Here is a 17,449-nt window from a genome sequence, read left to right on the forward strand (position 1 = left end):
TGATGGGTCATAAATGCACTGATTTTTGCAGCCACGGCCACTATCTCTATGTGACATAAAAGGGGATCGGTTAGATGCTGTTTTGTCACATGTCCTGAGGCTGATTTCACAATTATAGTGTTTTTTGAGAATGTTACATTTGGGACTTCTACAGTTAAAACAGTTTTACAAGCTCCTGTGTCCCAAAACATTTTTTAACGGCACACCTTTCACATATATTACAACTGTTGGCTTGTCTTCTGAACCTAACAGTAGTTGTTCTACATTGTAAACCTCCGCTTCATCTGTTTCACTTCCTTCCTCTCGTGCTAGTCATTCATCACTTCCCTGTTCCTGAATTACACTCCTGCAGTCTCGAGCAAAGTGCCCGTTTTTTTCCACAATTACAGCATTTAATCTCTCTTTTGTCCCTTCTTTGTCCTGCTTTTTACTTTCTTTTGACTTTTTTCCTCATATAGCTCTTTTTGCAAAGCGGTTTTTAAAGCATTTATTGAATCAGGGGTGCATTTGCCTTGCCAAGCTGGACAATATATTTTATGTGGATTTCTCCATCTTTTTGCACTGATTATTCCTGCATTTGAACAGTTTTTTTTTTCTAACCACTCTTCATCTGCTGTTAATTTTACTTTAGCTTTAGAATTACCCATTTTGAACTAATTACGTCAGAACTGTGACACTGTCTCTGGTATGACGAAGCGGGCAGGTTATCAATAACAGGCTTCTACTCTCCCACTATTTGAGAGAGCGGTTATTGATTTTACGTGATGACGCACAACCTTATCTCCACTCCAACCAGTTCGTGAGTGTACACAGGAAAACAGTTTGAGAAGCGGTTCGACCGCGTATTGGGTCGTAAATGACAACTCACTCCTCTTAGTTAACACAATTAGAGCGCGCTTTTATAATTTTTATTGAGATTTTCCGTATTTTCGTTGTGCAACCTTCTACCTGTTCCGTTGCAGCCACTCCCAGAGCGACCGGAACTCGTTCCGTTCAGCTGCTACCCAGAGCAACCGGAACTTTTAATAGCGATTTCTAGAATCTCGCTCTTGCCTGTCGTCTCTAAGTCCCTCTTAGACTGAGATCTGTCGGCGCTAACCAGGTTTACACACTATTTTAAAGGAAAATCTCAATATCAACGTATTTTAGCGCTTGATGGAATGCAGTGTTTCATATTCACCTTACTGTGGCGCTGCGTTTTGAATTCAGTTCATCTGGTCCTGGCACCGTGGGGCCTGTATAAGACGCTGACCGGAGATCGAATGGTCCCGGTTTTTCTCCTTTACTGTGCACAGGTTTTTTCCAGTGCAGGCAACACGACGTCAGGATCCGATGAAAACCGTCTGTGGACAACTAGACGTTAAAAATAACAGTCAGTTCTCTGGCTCGGAGGACCAATTAAATGTCAGGGGTTAAGACATTTGTTCACAAGTAAGAGAAATAAGACACTGCAGACCGACTCAGAGAGTATTAAGACATGCGCATGGGTGTGTGCCTCTCAGCAAAATCACACACACTCAGCGCAGGCTGGTTGCTTTATTTATAAGGCAAAATGGGTTACATAGTACTTCCTCTTTTAACCGAAAGGGAAAAGGCCAGACATTACCTAAGCTTATCTGACCTCTGTACACAAACTAAGAATAAAAACATAGAAGTATATCACACTTATCTGACATCACACACACTGGGTTAAAGAATACATACTTGTATACTTGTCAAACATCTCAGACACTAAAGTAAGGAATGCATTATGTTCTCTTTAACAATAAACTTGGTTATGTGAAAATATATGAACACTCGATTATAAGGCACACTTGATTATACTTGATTTCATAAAAATCCTCTCACAGAAACCATCCAGATTTCACCAGGGCTAGTGTTGCTGGCTGATGACACTCATAAAACACAAGGGCCTGTGATACTGGCTAATGCCATCCACATTACACCAGGGCCAGTGGTGTTGGCTGAGGACATTCACATTACACCAGGGCCTTTGCCAATACCATCCACATTTCACAAGGGCCAGTGTTGTTGGCTGAGGTCATCCAGATTACACCAGGGCCAGTGCTTCCTGTGATGCCATCATCACCACATCAGGGCCTGTGCTACTCGTTGATACCATCCACATTTCACCAGGGCTTGTCTTGCTAGCTGATGCGATCCACAATACACAAGGGCCTCTGCTACTGGCTGAAGACATTCACATTACACCAGGGCCTTTGGTGCTGGCCAATATCATCGATATTTCACCAGAGCCACTGTTGTTGGCTGAGGCCATAAACTTTACATCAGGGAGAGTGCTTCCTTTGAGGGCATCTTCACCACACCAGGGCCTGTACTGTTGGCTGAGGCCATCCACATCATACCAGGGCCTTTGTTGCTGGCCAATACCATCCACATTTTCACATTTACATTACACCAGGGTGTGTGGTCTTGGCTGAGGTCAAGTACATTTCACCAGGGCCTGTTTTGGTGGCGGATTCCATCCTCAATATACAAAGGCCTGTGCTACTGGCTGATGCCATCCACATTACACCAGGGCCTGTGTTGCTGGCTGAGGCCATCCACATTGCACCAGGGCTAATGCTCCCTGTGATGCCATATTCACCACACCAGGGCCTGCGTTGCTTGCTCATGCCATCCACATTACACCGGGGCCTGTGCTATTCGTTGATGCCATCCACATTACGCCAGGGCCAGTGGTTTTGGCTGAGGACATTCACATTACACCTGGGCCTTTGGTGCTGGCCAATACCATCCACATTTCACCAGTGCCAGTGTTGTTGGCTTAGGCCATCCACATTACACCACTGCCAGTGCTTCCTGTGAGGCCATCATCACCACACCAGGGCTTGTGTTGCTTTCTGATGCGATCCACAATATAGAAGGTTTCTTTACTACTGGCTGAGGCCACCCACATTACACCAGGGCCAGTGGTGCTGGCCAACATCAACCACATTTCACCAGGGTTGTGTTGCTGGTTGATTCGTTCCACAATACGCAAGGGCCTGTGCTACTGGCTGAGGACTTTCACATTACACCAGGGCCAGTGGTGCTGGCCAATACCATCCACATTTCACCAGGGCCAGTGCTCCCTGTGAGGCCATCATCACCACACCAGGGAATTCTTTTAAATCACGTTTAAAAACGTATTTGTTTAACCTGGAATTCAAGGCGAATTAGGGTAATTTACATCTGGCTTTGCATTTAGATTGTGTAATTATTTTATACTTTATTTATATCTGTAATTTATATTTTATATTGTGATTTTTATCTGTATCATGATTTTACTGGAAAGCACTTTGGTGTACTTCGGTCTTTAAAAATGTGCTATATAAATAAATTTTGATTGATTAATTGATGTGGTGCTGGATGAGGCCATCTTCACCACACCAAGGCCCGTACTGTTGGATGAAGCCATCCAAATTACAGCAGGGAAAGTTCTTCCTAAGAGGCCATCATCACCACACCAGGAGTGTGGTGCTGGATAAGGCCATCCACATTACACCAGGGCCTGTGCTACTCGATGATACCATCCACATTTCACCAGGGCTTGTGTTGCTGGCTGATGACATCCACAATATGCAAGGGCCTGTGCTACTGGCTTAGAACATTCACATTACACCAGGGCCAGTGGTGCTGGCCAATATCAACCACATTTCACCAGGGATTGTGTTGTTGGATGAGGCCATCCACATTACATCACGGTCTGTGATGCCGGCTTCTACCATCCACATTACACCAGGGACAGTGCGTCCTGTGAGGCCATCTTCACCACACCATGGCCTCTGCTGCTCGTTGATGTCATCCACATTACACCAGGGCCTGGGGTGCTGACAGATATCATGCACATTTCACCAAGGACAGTGTTGTTAGATGAGGCCATCTACATTACAACAGGGCCTGTGCTACTGGCTGAGGACATTTACATTTCACCAGGGCCTGTGGTCATGGCTGAGGCCAACTACATTTCACCAGGGCCTGTGGTCATGGCTGATGCCATCCACATTTCACCATGGCCAGTGGTGTTGGCTGAGGACATTCACATTTCACCAGGGGCTGTGGAGCTGGCCAATACCATCCACATTTCACCAGGACCTGTGATACTGGCTGATGCCATCCACATTATACCAGAGTCAGTGGTGTTGGCTGGGGACATGCACATTACGCCAGGGCATGTGGTGCTGGCCAATACCATCCACATTTCACCAGGGCTTGTGTTGCTGGCTGATGCGTTCCACAATACGCAAGGGCCTGTGCTACTGGCTGAAGACTTTCACATTACGCCAGGGCCTGTGGTGCTGGCCAATACCATCCACATTTCACCAGGGCCAGTGTTGTTGGATGAGGCCATCCACATTACACCAGGGACAGTGCTTCCTGTGAGGCCATCATCACCACACCAGGGCATGTGGTGCTGGATGAGGCCATCTTCACCACACCAAGGCCCGTACTGTTGGATGAGGCCATCCAAATTACACCAGGGACAGTTCTTCCTAAGAGGCCATCATCACCACACCAGGGCCTGTGTTGCTGGATAAGGCCATCCACATTACACCAGGGCCTGTGCTACTCGATGATACCATCCACATTTCACCTGGGCTTGTGTTGGTGGCTGATCCCATCCATAATATACAAAGGCCTGCGTTGCTGGCTGAGGCCATCCACATTGCACCAGGGCCACTGCTCCCTGTGAGGCCATGTTCACCACACCAGGGCCTGTGCTTCTGGCTGATACCATCCTGATTTCACCAGGGCCTGTGTTTCTGGCTCATGCCATCCATATTACACCAGGGCATGTGATGCTGGATGATGCCATCCACATTTCACCAGGGTCAGTGTTGTTGGCTGAGACCATCCACATTACACCACTGCCAGTGCTTCCTGTGAGGCTGTCTTCACCACACCAGGGCTTGTGCTTTCTGTCTGAGACCATCTTCACCAGACCAGGGTCTGTGCTACTGCCTGATGCCATCAACATTACACCAGATCCAGTGCTACCTGTGAGAACATCTTCTGCAGACCAGGGTCTTTGCTAGTGCCTAATGCCATCCACATTATATCAGGGCCAATGCTTCCTGTGAGGCCATATTCACCACACCAGTGCCTGTACTGTTTTCTGAGGCCATCTACATTACACAAGGGCCTGTGTTGCTGGCTTAGACCAATTAAATTTCACCAGGGCCTGTGCTACTCGTTGATGCCATCCCCATTACACCAGGGCCTGTGGTTTTGGCGGTTACCATCCACATTTTTACCAGGGCCAGTGTTGTTGGATGAGGCCATCCACATTACACCAGGGACAGTGCTTCCTGTGAGAACATCATCACCACACCAGGGCATGCGGTGCTGGATGAGGCCATCTTCACCATACTAAGGCCCATACTGTTGGATGAGGCCATCCACATTACACCAGGGACAGTTCTTACTAAGAGGCCATCATCACCACACCAGGGCCTGTGGTGCTGGATAAGGCCATCCACATTACACCAGGGCCTGTGCTAATCGATGATACCATCCACATTTCACCAGGGCTTGTGTTGCTGGCTGATGACATCCACAATACGCAATGGCCTGTGCTACTGGCTTAGGACATTCACATTACACCAGGGCCTTTGGTGCTGGCCAATATCAACCACATTTCACCAGGGCCACTGTTGTTGGCTGAGGCCATCCACATTACATCACGGTCTTTGATGCCGGCTTCTACCATCCACATTACACCATGGACAATGCTTCCTGTGAGGCCATCTTCACCCCACCAGGGCCTCTGCTGCTCCTTGATGCCATCCACATTACACCTGGGCCTGAGGTGCTGACAGATATCATGCACATTTCACCAGGGCCAGTGGTGTTGGCTAAGGCCATTCACATTACACCAAGGTTTGTGGTGCTGACCAATACCATCCATATTTCACCAGGGACAGTGTTGTTAGATGAGGCCATCCACATTACACCAGGGCCTGTGCTACTGGCTGAGGACATTTACATTTCACCAGGGCCTGTGGCCATGGCTGAGGCCAACTACATTTCACCAGGGCCTGTGGTCATGGCTGTGGAGAGCATCCTCACACAGAACATGACATAGTGGTTTGGGAACAGCTGTGTGAAGGACCAAAAAGCTCTCCAGAGAGTGATCCGTATAGCAGAACGCTGCTGCCGGTATTGCTCTCCCCCCGCTTCAGGACACCTACACCAGGAGATGCCGGACTAGAGCAGCGCAGATACTGAAGGACCTGTCCCATCCTGGCAACAAACTGTTCCAACTTCTGCAATCTGGTAGAAGGTTCCGCATCTTCCGGGCAAGGACAGAGAGACTCAAGAGGAGCTTCTATCCCCAAGCCATCCGTGCCCTAAACACACACACCCGCCCTCTCACATCATCTATAATTGACTGAGACAGGACTCTTCCAGACACTAAACCAAGGCACAATGTACATTTCAATTCCTTTAATTTTAAATATGTTGATATTGTCTATCATGTAAAATAGTCAGATGTCTATTCATATCAATGTACAGAATTCACCTGCTTGCTGCTACTACTGCACATTCACCCAATGTATATAATATATATATATATATATATATATATATATATATATATATATATATATATATATATATATATCATGTTCTTCCTCTACACCCCCCCCCCCCCCCCCCCCAATTTTTTTGCACATGTCGAGGAGCGTGTCAGGCTACATTTCACTGTGTCTTATACTTGTATAACTGTGCATGTGACAAACAAAGAACCTTGAACCTTGATGCCATCCACATTACACCAAGGCCAGTGCTCCCTGTGAGGCCATATTGACCACCCCAGCGCCTGTGCTTCTGGGTGATACATCCTCATTTCACCAGGGCCTGCGTTGCTGGCTGAGGCTATCCACATTTCACCAGAACTAGGTTGCTGTCTCATGCCATCCACTTTACATCAGGGCCTGTGCGACTCGTTGATGGCATCCACATTACACCCGGGCCTGTGGTGCTTTCTGAAACCATCCACATTTCACCAGTAAAATTGTGTTGCTGGCTAATGACATCCACAAAACACAAGGGCCTGTGATACTGGCTGATGCCATTCACATTACACCAGGGCCAGTGGTGTTGGCTGAGGACATTCACATTACACCAGGGCCTGTGCTGCTGGCCAATACCATCCACATTTCACCAGGGACAGTGTTCTTAGATGAGGCCATCCACATTACAACAGGGCCTGTGCTACTGGCTGATGCCATCCACATTACACCAGGGCCAGTGGTGTTGGCTGATGCCATCCACATTACACCAGGGACAGTGTTGTTAGATGAGGCCATCCACATTACACCAGGGCCTGTGCAACTGGCTGAGGACATTCACATTTCACCAGGGCCTGTGTTGGTGGCTGATCCCATCCACAATATACAAAGGCCTGCGTTGCTGGCTGGAGCCATCGTCACATTGCAACAGGGCCACTGCTCCCTGTGAGGCGATATTCTCCACACCAGGGCCTGTGCTTCTGGCTGATACCATCCTGATTTCACCAGGGCCTGCGTTGCTGGCTCATGCCATCCATATTACAGCAGGGAATGTGGTGCTGTCCGAAACCATCCACATTTCACCAGGGCTTGTGTTGCTGGATGATGCCATCCACATTTCACCAGGGTCAGTGTTGTTGGCTGAGGCCATCCACATTACACCACTGCCAGTGCTTCCTGTGACGCTGTCTTAACCACACCAGGGCTTGTGCTTTCTGTCTGAGACCATCTTCACCAGACCAGGGTCTGTGCAACTGCCTGATGCCATCAACATTACACCAGATCCAGTGCTACCTGTGAGAACATCTTCACCAGACCAGGGTATTTGCTAGTGCCTGATGCCTTCCACATTATATCAGGGCCACTGCTTCCTTTGAGGCCATCTTCACCACACCAGGGCCTGTACTGCTTTCTGAGGTCATCTACATTACACAAGGGCCTGTGTTGCTGGTTTAGACCAATTAAACTTCACCACGGCCTGTGCTACTCGTTGATGCCATGCACATTACACCAGGGCCTGTGGTTTTGGCTGTTACCATCCACATTTTTACCAGGGCCAGTGTTGTTGCATGAGGCCATCCACATTACACCAGGGACAGTGCTTCCTGTGAGGCCATCATCACCACACCAGGGCATGTGGTGCTGGATGAGGCCATCCACATTACACCAGGGCCTGTGCTACTCGATGATACCATCCACATGTCACCTGGGCTTGTGTTGCTGGCTGATGCCATCCACAAAACACAAGGGCCTGTGATACTGGCTGAAGAGTTTCACATTACACCAGGGCAAGTGTTGTTGGCTAAGGCCATTCACATTACACCAGGGTGTGTGGTGCTGCCCAATACCATCCATATTTCACCAGGGAAAGTGTTGTTAGATGAGGCCATCCACATTTCACCAGGGCCAGTGGTGTAGGCTGAGGACATTCACATTACACCAGGGATAGTGTTTCCTGTGAGGCCATCTTCACCCCACCAGGGCCTCTGCTACTCATTGATGCCATCCACATTACACCAGGTCCCTGTGCTGCTGACCGATATCATGCACATTTAACCAGGGACAGTGTTTTTAGATGAGGCCATCCACATTACATCAGGGCCTGTGATGGTGGCTGATCCCATCCACAATATACAAAGGCCTGCGTTGCTGGATGAAGCCATTCACATTTCACCAAGGTCAGTGTTGTTGGCCGAGGCCATCCACATTACACCACTGCCAGTGCTTCCTGTGAGGCCATCATCACCACACCAGGGCCTGTGCTTTCTTTCTGAGGCCATCTTCACCACACCAGGGCCTGTACTGCTTTCTGAGGCCATCTACATTACACAAGGGCCTGTGTTGCTGGCTTAGACCAATTAAACTTCACCAGGGCCTGTGCTAGTCGTTGATGCCATGCACATTACACCAGGGCCTGTGGTTTTGGCGGTTACCATCCACATTTTTACCAGGGCCAGTGTTGTTGGATGAGGCCATCCACAATACGCAAGGGCCTGTGCTACTGGCTGAAGACTTTCACATTACGCCAGGGCCTGTGGTGCTGGCCCATACCATCCACATTTCACCAGGGCCAGTGTTGGTGGATGAGGCCATCCACATTACACCAGGGACAGTGCTTCCTGTGAGGCGATCTTCACCACACCAGGGACTGTGCTGTTGGATGAGGCCATCCACATTACACCAGGGCCTCTGCTACTCGATGATACCATTCACATTTCACCAGGGATTGTGTTGCCAGCTGATGCGTTCCAGAAAACACAAGGGCCTTTCACTAATGGCTGAGGATATTCACATTACACCAAGGCCTGTTGTGCTGGCCAATATAATCCACATTTCACCAGGGCCACTGTTGTTGGATGAGGCCATACACATTACACAAGGGACAGTGATTCCTGTGAGGCCATCTTCACCACACCAGGTCCTATGCTTTTGGCTGAGGCGATCCACATTACATCACGGCCTGTGATGCCGGCTTCTACCGTCCACATTACACCAGCGACAGTGATTGCTGTGTGGCCATCTTCACCCCACCAGGGCCTCTGCTGCTCGTTGATGCCATCCACATTACACCTCGGCCTCTGGTGCTGAACGATATCATGCACATTTCACCAGGGCCAGTGGTGTTGGGTAAGCCCATTCACATTACACCAGGGTGTGTGGTGCTGACCAATACCATACATATTTCACCAGGGACAGGATTGTTAGATGAGGCCATCCACATTACAAAAGGGCCTGTGCTGCTGGCTGAGGACATTTACATTTCACCAAGGCCTGTGGTCATGGCTGAAGACAACTACATTTCATCAGGGCCTGTGGTCATGGCTGAGGCCATCCATATTACACCAGGGCCATTGCTACTCGTTGATACCAACCACATTTCACCAGGGCTTGTGTTGCTGGCTGATGCGATCCACAATACACAAGGGCCTGTGCCTCTTGCTGAGGCCATACACTTTACACCAGGGACACTGCTTCCTGTGAGGCCATCCTCACCACACCAGGGACTGTGCTGTTGGCTGAAACCATCCACATTACATCAGGGCCATTGGTCCTTGCCGATGTCATCCACATTTCACCAGGGCCAGTGGTGTTGGCTAAGGCCATCCACATTACACCAAGGTTTGTGGTGCTGGCCATTACCATCCACATTTCACCTGGGTCAGTGTTGGTAAATGAGGCCATCCACATTTCACCAGGTCCTGGCTGCTGTCTGAGGCCATACACATTACACAAGAGACAGTTCTTCCTGTGTGGCAATCATCACCAAACCAGGGCCTGTGGTGCTGGATGAGGCCATCCACATTTCACCGGGGATTGTGTTGCTGGCTGATGCGTTCCACAAAACACAAGGGCCTTTACTACTGGCTGAGGATATTCACATTACACCAGGGCCTGTGGTGATGGCCAATATAATCCACATTTCACCAGGGCCACTTGTTGTTGGCTGAGGCCATACACATTACACAAGGGACAGTGCTTCCTGTGAGGCGATCTTCAACACACCAGGGCCTCTGCTGCTCGTTGATGCCATCCACATTACACCTGGGCCTGTGGTGCTGACAGATATCATGCACATTTCACCAGGGTGTGTGGTGCTGACCAATACCATCCATATTTCACCAGCGACAGAGTTGTTAGATGAGGCCATTCACGTTACACCAGGGACTGTGCTGCTAGCCAATACCATCCACATTACACCAGAGCCAATGGTGTTGGCTGAGGACATTCACATTACACCAGGGCCTCTGGTGCTGGCCAATACCATCCTCATTTCACCAGGGCCAGTGTTGTTGGATAAGGCCATTCACGTTACACCAGGGCCTGTGCTGCTAGCCAATACCATCCACATTACACCAGAGCCAATGGTGTTGGCTGAGGACATTCACATTACACCAGGGCCTCTGGTGCTGGCCAATACCATTCTCATTTCACCAGGGCCAGTGTTGTTGGATAAGGCCATTCACGTTACACCAGGGCCTGTGCTGCTAGCCAATACCATCCACATTACACCAGGGCCAATGGTGTTGGCTGAGGACATTCACATTACACCAGGGCCTGTGGTGTTGGCCAATACGATCCACATTTCACCAGGGCCAGTGTTGTTGGATGAGGCCATCCAAATTACACCAGGGACAGTGCTTCCTGTGAGGCCATCATCACCACACCAGGGCCTGTGGTGCTGGCTGATACCATCCACATTACACAAGGGCCTGTGCTGCTAGCCTTCCACATTACACAAGGTCCTGTGTTGCTGGCTGATGCCATTCACAATACTCAAGGGCCTGTGCTACTGGCTGATGCCATCTACATTACAGTAGGGCCTTTGGTGCTGGCAAATACCATCGACATTTCACCAAGGCCAGTGTTGTTTGCTGAGGCCATCCACATTACACCAGGGACAGTGCTTCTTGTGAGGCCATCTTCACCACACGAGGGCCTCTGCTGCTGGCTGAAGCAATTCAAATTACACCAAGGCCTCTGGTGCTGGCCAATACCATCCACATTTCACCAGGGCCACTGTTGTTGGCTTAGGCCATCCACATTACACCAGAGACTGTGCTTCCGTTGAGGCCATCTTTACCCCACCAGGGTCTTTGATGCTCGTTGATGCCATCCACATTAGGGCCTGTGTTGCTGGCTGATATCATGCACATTACACCAGGGCCAGTGGTGTAAGCTAAGGCCATCCACATTACACCAGGGTGTGTGGTGCTTACCAATACCATCCATATTTCACAAGGGCCAGTGTAACCAGTATGTAACAAAATATATAAACTGTCGCGGCCTTTTACTTTCCAAACACCAAAAAAGTCCAAGAAAAGGCCGTGGGTGGCAACGGGAGGTTTGTTTTAGAACGCACTTCTGACTCCATTGTTTAAAAATTATATGTGGTTTATTTCGTGCAAAATTATAAACAAAAATCAACCAAATAACTTCTTAAAACTTAAAATTAAACGAAAGTTAACTTAATTTGCTTTAACAACTTCAATAGTGGTCAAAAAATCATTTTCTAACCCTCCCGTCTTCCCATCTGACATTTGGCAAACAAAAAACGAAAAACCTCTTTACCACACCCATCCAGGGTGCTCTTAATCTCTTGATTAATGGGACGGTCCATAAGCTAATAAATCAATCACTTTCCAAAAGCTTCTCCAATAAAATTAATTACAAATTTACAGAACAAAACCAGGTCAGAATATTCTTACACCTTTAAAGAAAAAACAAAAATGAATACAAATTGCATTTTATAAACATTCAACAAAAATGGCCACAACATTCCGGCCCCTAATTCCTGTGTAACATGAATTATATCTGTCTAAGTGGCCATCACAAAATGCAATACCAATAATTTTCTTCAGTAGTCCATCCGTATAAGTCTTCTTAAAAACCAAACAAAAGGAAAGGTCAATGTTCTATGATTTCAAGTCTCTGCTGTTCATGTGTTTGCTTTGTGTGTATTCAAAAAAGGTGTATGTTGCATAATGGAGTGTAGAGCAAAGTGAGTGTCAGTGTAAATGTAGAGCCAGAGGTTCCAGAACTTGGCTCAGTTGGAGGTAAACATTCATTGTTTCCTCTAGATGGCCTCCACCAGGAGACATATTTTGTTGATTGGCCTCTCCAGCTCATTTGTTCGTGTCTTAACTCTAACACGGCGAACTACTCCGTGTGCATCGGCCATGGTTTCAGTGATGCGGCCAATGGGCCAAGAATTTCTTGGTGCAGCTCCATCAACAACAAGCACAACATCACCAATGCAAAAGTTCCTACGAATCTTGTTCCATTTCTGTCGTTCCTGCAACATAGGAAGGTATTCTTTCACCCACCTTTTCCAGAATAGATCCACAATATACTGGGCTTGTTTCCATCGTCTTCGCAGATACAGATCCTCTTTTTTAAATAAACCTGGTGGCAGCACAAGTTTGCCTTTTAACTGGAGCAAGTGATTTGGAGTAAGAGCTTCTACATCATTGGGATCGTCAGAAGGTGTGATTGGGCGGTCATTCAGTATAGCCTCCACTTCACAAAAAACTGTATGCAAGGTTTCATCATCTAGTACTTGCTGGGTTGTGATAGAGTATAATATTCTCTTTATTTCTTGCACGAATCGCTCCCATACTCCACCATGATGGGCCCCATAGGGCGGGTTAAAGGTCCACTTTATGCCATCCTGTGCTAAACCTTTTTGGATTTTACTTTGGTTTAGCTCCAACATAGCTTGTTTTAACTCACGATTTGAGCTGACAAAGTTGGTTCCATTGTCTGACCGAATTTCTTTGACCTGTCCTCTGCGGCAGATGAATCTCCTGATGGCATTAATGCAGGAGCCTGTATCAAGAGAATGTGCCACCTCAAGGTGGACTGCACGACAGGTTAGGCATGTGAAGAGAACTCCATATCTCTTAACAAGACTCCTGCCTCTCTTTACTTCTATTGGTCCAAAATAATCAACACCAACATAAGTAAATGGTGGAAGATCAGCTGAGATTCTGTCAATAGGAAGATCAGACATTTTCTGCTCACCTGGCTTTTGCCGTTGTCTTTGACACACTATGCAATCTCTGATTATTTTTCTAGCTGCTGAATTAGCATGAGGAATCCAGTACTGACGGCGAAGTGTTGAAAGCATGTGATTTCTTCCTCTGTGACCAATCTTTTCGTGAATATGCTGAAGAATACGCTTTGAAACATGGCTTTCTTTTGGCAAAATTGCAGGATGTTTTGTTTCCTCAGGTAAATCTGCTTTGCTCAGTCTTCCACGCACTCTCAAGACACCTACAGGATCAAGCTTATACAGATGACTTGACTTCCTTACAGTGCCAGAGTTTAGGGCAGTCATTTCATCAGCAAAATGTTTTCTCTGCACAAAGCTCACTATAGCTTCCTCAGCCTTGGACAAATCCTCAGTTTTGAGCAGAGTGTTCCATTTATCCTCTTGCTTAACACATATTTGACTTCCACAGTGCGTGCCCAGCAACTTCTGTCTTTTCCTTGTTTGCAGTTTAAGTCTTTCTTTTACTTTCAGGATCCATGCCACACACCTTTTTAATTTTGTCCAGCTGGAGAAGTACAACAGCAGCTTAGTAGTGGGACACACATCTTCTTTCAGCACAGCTGCACACAACACTTTTACTTCTGGGTCAGCTTCCAAATGGACAGATACACAATTCATGCCTACAGGCCAGTGAACAACAGGTTTACTGAGAAATTCTGGACCATTGATCCAGGTGGAAGATTTCAGGAAACAGCCAACTGTCATTCCTCGAGAGGCTGCATCAGCTGGATTCAGCTTTGAACTGATGTACCTCCACTGCTCAACTTTTGTCAAAGCATGAATGGTGGAAACTCTATTAGCGACATACGTTTTGAACCGTGTGGTTGTGTTTGCAATGTACTGTAGCACAGTTGTGCTGTCAGACCAAAAGACTGACTCACTCAGATTAAGATTGAGTTCAACTGATAGCATTTTGTCCAAGTGCACAGCTAAAACTGCAGCAGCCAGCTCAAGACGTGGGATGGTGACTTGTTTTAATGGCGCCACCCTTGCTTTACCAATAATAAAGGAAACACACACTTCCTGCTTGCTATTAGATAGCCTAAGATATGATACAGCACCATACCCAGTTTCACTGGCATCACAAAAGTGATGCAGCTGAGCACTTTTTATCTCCCCAAATCCTTTGGGTGTGACACACCTACTAATACTAAACTTGTTAAGAAGAACTAAATCCTCAACCCATTTTTGCCAAGTTTGTGCCATTTCTGCTGGTATTATCTCATCCCAGCCAAACCTCAGTTTACATAGATGTTGCAGAATTTGTTTTGCAGGCAGAATGACTGGAGCTAAGAAACCCAAAGGGTCGTAAATGGAGCTGACATTGGACAGAATACCACGTCTTGTAAGTGGTTTGTTCTTGTTCACAATACTGAATGTGAAAACATCACGTTCAATATCCCATTGCACACCGAGAGCTCTTTCTGTGGGTAGCTGATCCCGACTAAGGTCCAGCATCTTTACACCTGTGGCTCTATTTTCCTCCGGGATCTGACAGAGGACAGAGCGATCACTACATACCCACTTATTGAGCTTAAATCCCCCCTTGGCACACACTTCAGTAAACTGCTGATAAAGTGAGATGGCCTGCTCAACAGACTGAGTAGATTTAAGACAGTCATCTACATAAAAACTATGCCTGATTGTATGTATAACCTCCTCTGGGTACAGATGTTGGTTGTCATCAGCAGTCTTTAGTAGTGCATAGGTGGCACAGCTGGGGGAGGATACTGCACCAAAAATGGACTAGCATTCTATGTTCCACCAGCTGTTTTGTGATGTCACCAGAGAAAACGTAAAAAGTTTACGTGTTCCTCAGCTACTCTGACCTGATGAAACATCCCTTTAATGTCTGTCATAAGCGCTATTGGACCCTGCCGAAAGCGAATCAGCACACCTAATAAAGTGCTAGTCAGATCTGGGCCTTGTAATAGCTCTTTGTTCAGTGATGTTCCAGAAAATGTTGAAGCACAATCATACACAACGCGCAGTGTTTTCTTGCGGGGGTGGTAGACCCCATGATGAGGTATATACCACACCTTTCCTTCCTCATTCTTCAACTGTTCTTGTGGTATGATTTCTGAATGTCCCTCCATACTAACATTGTGCATGAATTCTTTGTATTCTTCAAAGAATAACTGATCCTTCTGAAACCGTCTTAGTAGATATTGCGCCCTCTGCTGAGCCACCTGCTTGTTGTTTGGCATTCTTACTTCAGGTTTACGAAAGGGTAATTTCAAGTAATAATGGCCATCCTTAAGTACAGCTGACTCTGACATTATGTTCATGAACTGTTTATCTTCTACAGACATTTCTGCACGCTCATTACACTGGTTCTCCACAAAATCTTGATTATACTGCTTAACCAGCATTTCCTCTAAACTACTTATAGAAATGCGGTTTACCTGGACAAAACTAGCATCATGCTCATCCTTTTCACTACCCTGATTGAGCGGCCCATTGACAACCCAACCAAGACAAGTTAGCACAGCATAGGGTCCATTACCCTCACTGTTAATGATTCTCCAAGGTTCCAGCGCTTTGGGAGAATTTACACCAATAAGCAGCCCAATGCCAGCATTTATCGGTGTCAACTCAACATCCTTTAAGTAAGGCCATTTTCTTAAGTTTTCTTCTTTAGGGATATTTTCTTTAGTGACAGGAATAAACTTTTGGGTGTACACAACAGGCAACCTCAAATACTCATTCTGTTTCAAAGCAGCTACTTCCATACCAAAAAGTTTATAGCTACTTACTGGCCTTTCCTGACCCATAGTCTTTAACATGATTTCCACTTTCTTTCCAGATGCATTTAACTGCATCATCAATGCCTCAGTGCAAAAAGTTGCAGAGCTGCCGGGATCAAGAAAGGCGTACGTCTCCACAACCTTCGTCCCATTTTCCAACTTCACTTTTACTGGAACAACTGACAAGGCACATTCATTAGACCCGGCCCCAGTATGGCTACCAAAGTTCAAAGAAACAAGAGCATTTGAGACTGATGATTCTTTACATTCAGCTTTAGCTGCTTGCCACTGCCGTTCTTTTGAGTCTATGTGAAGAACAGTAGGGTGATTTTTGTTACAGGTGTGGCACGTCAAACGATGTGGACAAGCTTTACTCATGTGGCCTCTCTGTAAGCAACCAAAGCATAAACCTTTACTCTTAAGGAATGTCACCTTTTCTTTGTTGGCTTTTAGTTTGAATGAGTCACATACGTCCAAAAAATGAGTTTGGTCACAAAACAAGCACCGAGTTTGATCTAACCCTTTATCTTCATGGTTTATCTGAATCCATTCCGGTTTGTCATTGTTCTGTTCTGAAACTACAGCAACAGAAGTAGCAAAGCTACTGCTTTTAGTTTTAAGCGGTGTCTTTGATGGTTTTGAAGCCATCTTTTCTTTTGTGTTTTGACTCTCTCCAAAAACATCTAATGCAGCTCTTGTTTGCTTTTCAAGAAAATCAAGAAGATCTTTAAACCCTGCTCTGCGATCGCACTTTTCTGTTATATCAACGATTATTAGTCGCCATTTATCACGAAGTCTAAAAGGCAACTTTGAAACAAGAATCCTCATATTGGTTGAATTTTCCAGCTCATCAAGAAACCCAGCTTCATCCATTGTGTTGAAGCAGCTTCTTAGAAAGAATGTGTAAGCACGTAATGCTGAAGCATCATCAGACTTTAAAACTGACCAGTTAAGAGCCTTGTCTATAAATGCAGACGTTATCTTTGCTCTGTTACCAAAGTTCCACTCAAGCTGCCTTTTTGCCTCAACATAAGCTGTCTGTGGACTCACGTGCATACAACTTCTCACTAAAATTCTGGGCTGTCCTGTAGTAAACTGTTCTAAATAATAAAGCCTATCCTGCATATTATCAG

Source organism: Aulonocara sp. 'chitande type north' Nkhata Bay, linkage group LG18 (genome assembly GCF_057382095.1).
Source record: "Aulonocara sp. 'chitande type north' Nkhata Bay isolate Kocher_YH1m ecotype deep benthic linkage group LG18, A_spYH_male_GT1.1, whole genome shotgun sequence".
In the NCBI taxonomy this organism is placed as follows: Eukaryota; Metazoa; Chordata; class Actinopteri; order Cichliformes; family Cichlidae; genus Aulonocara; species Aulonocara sp. 'chitande type north' Nkhata Bay.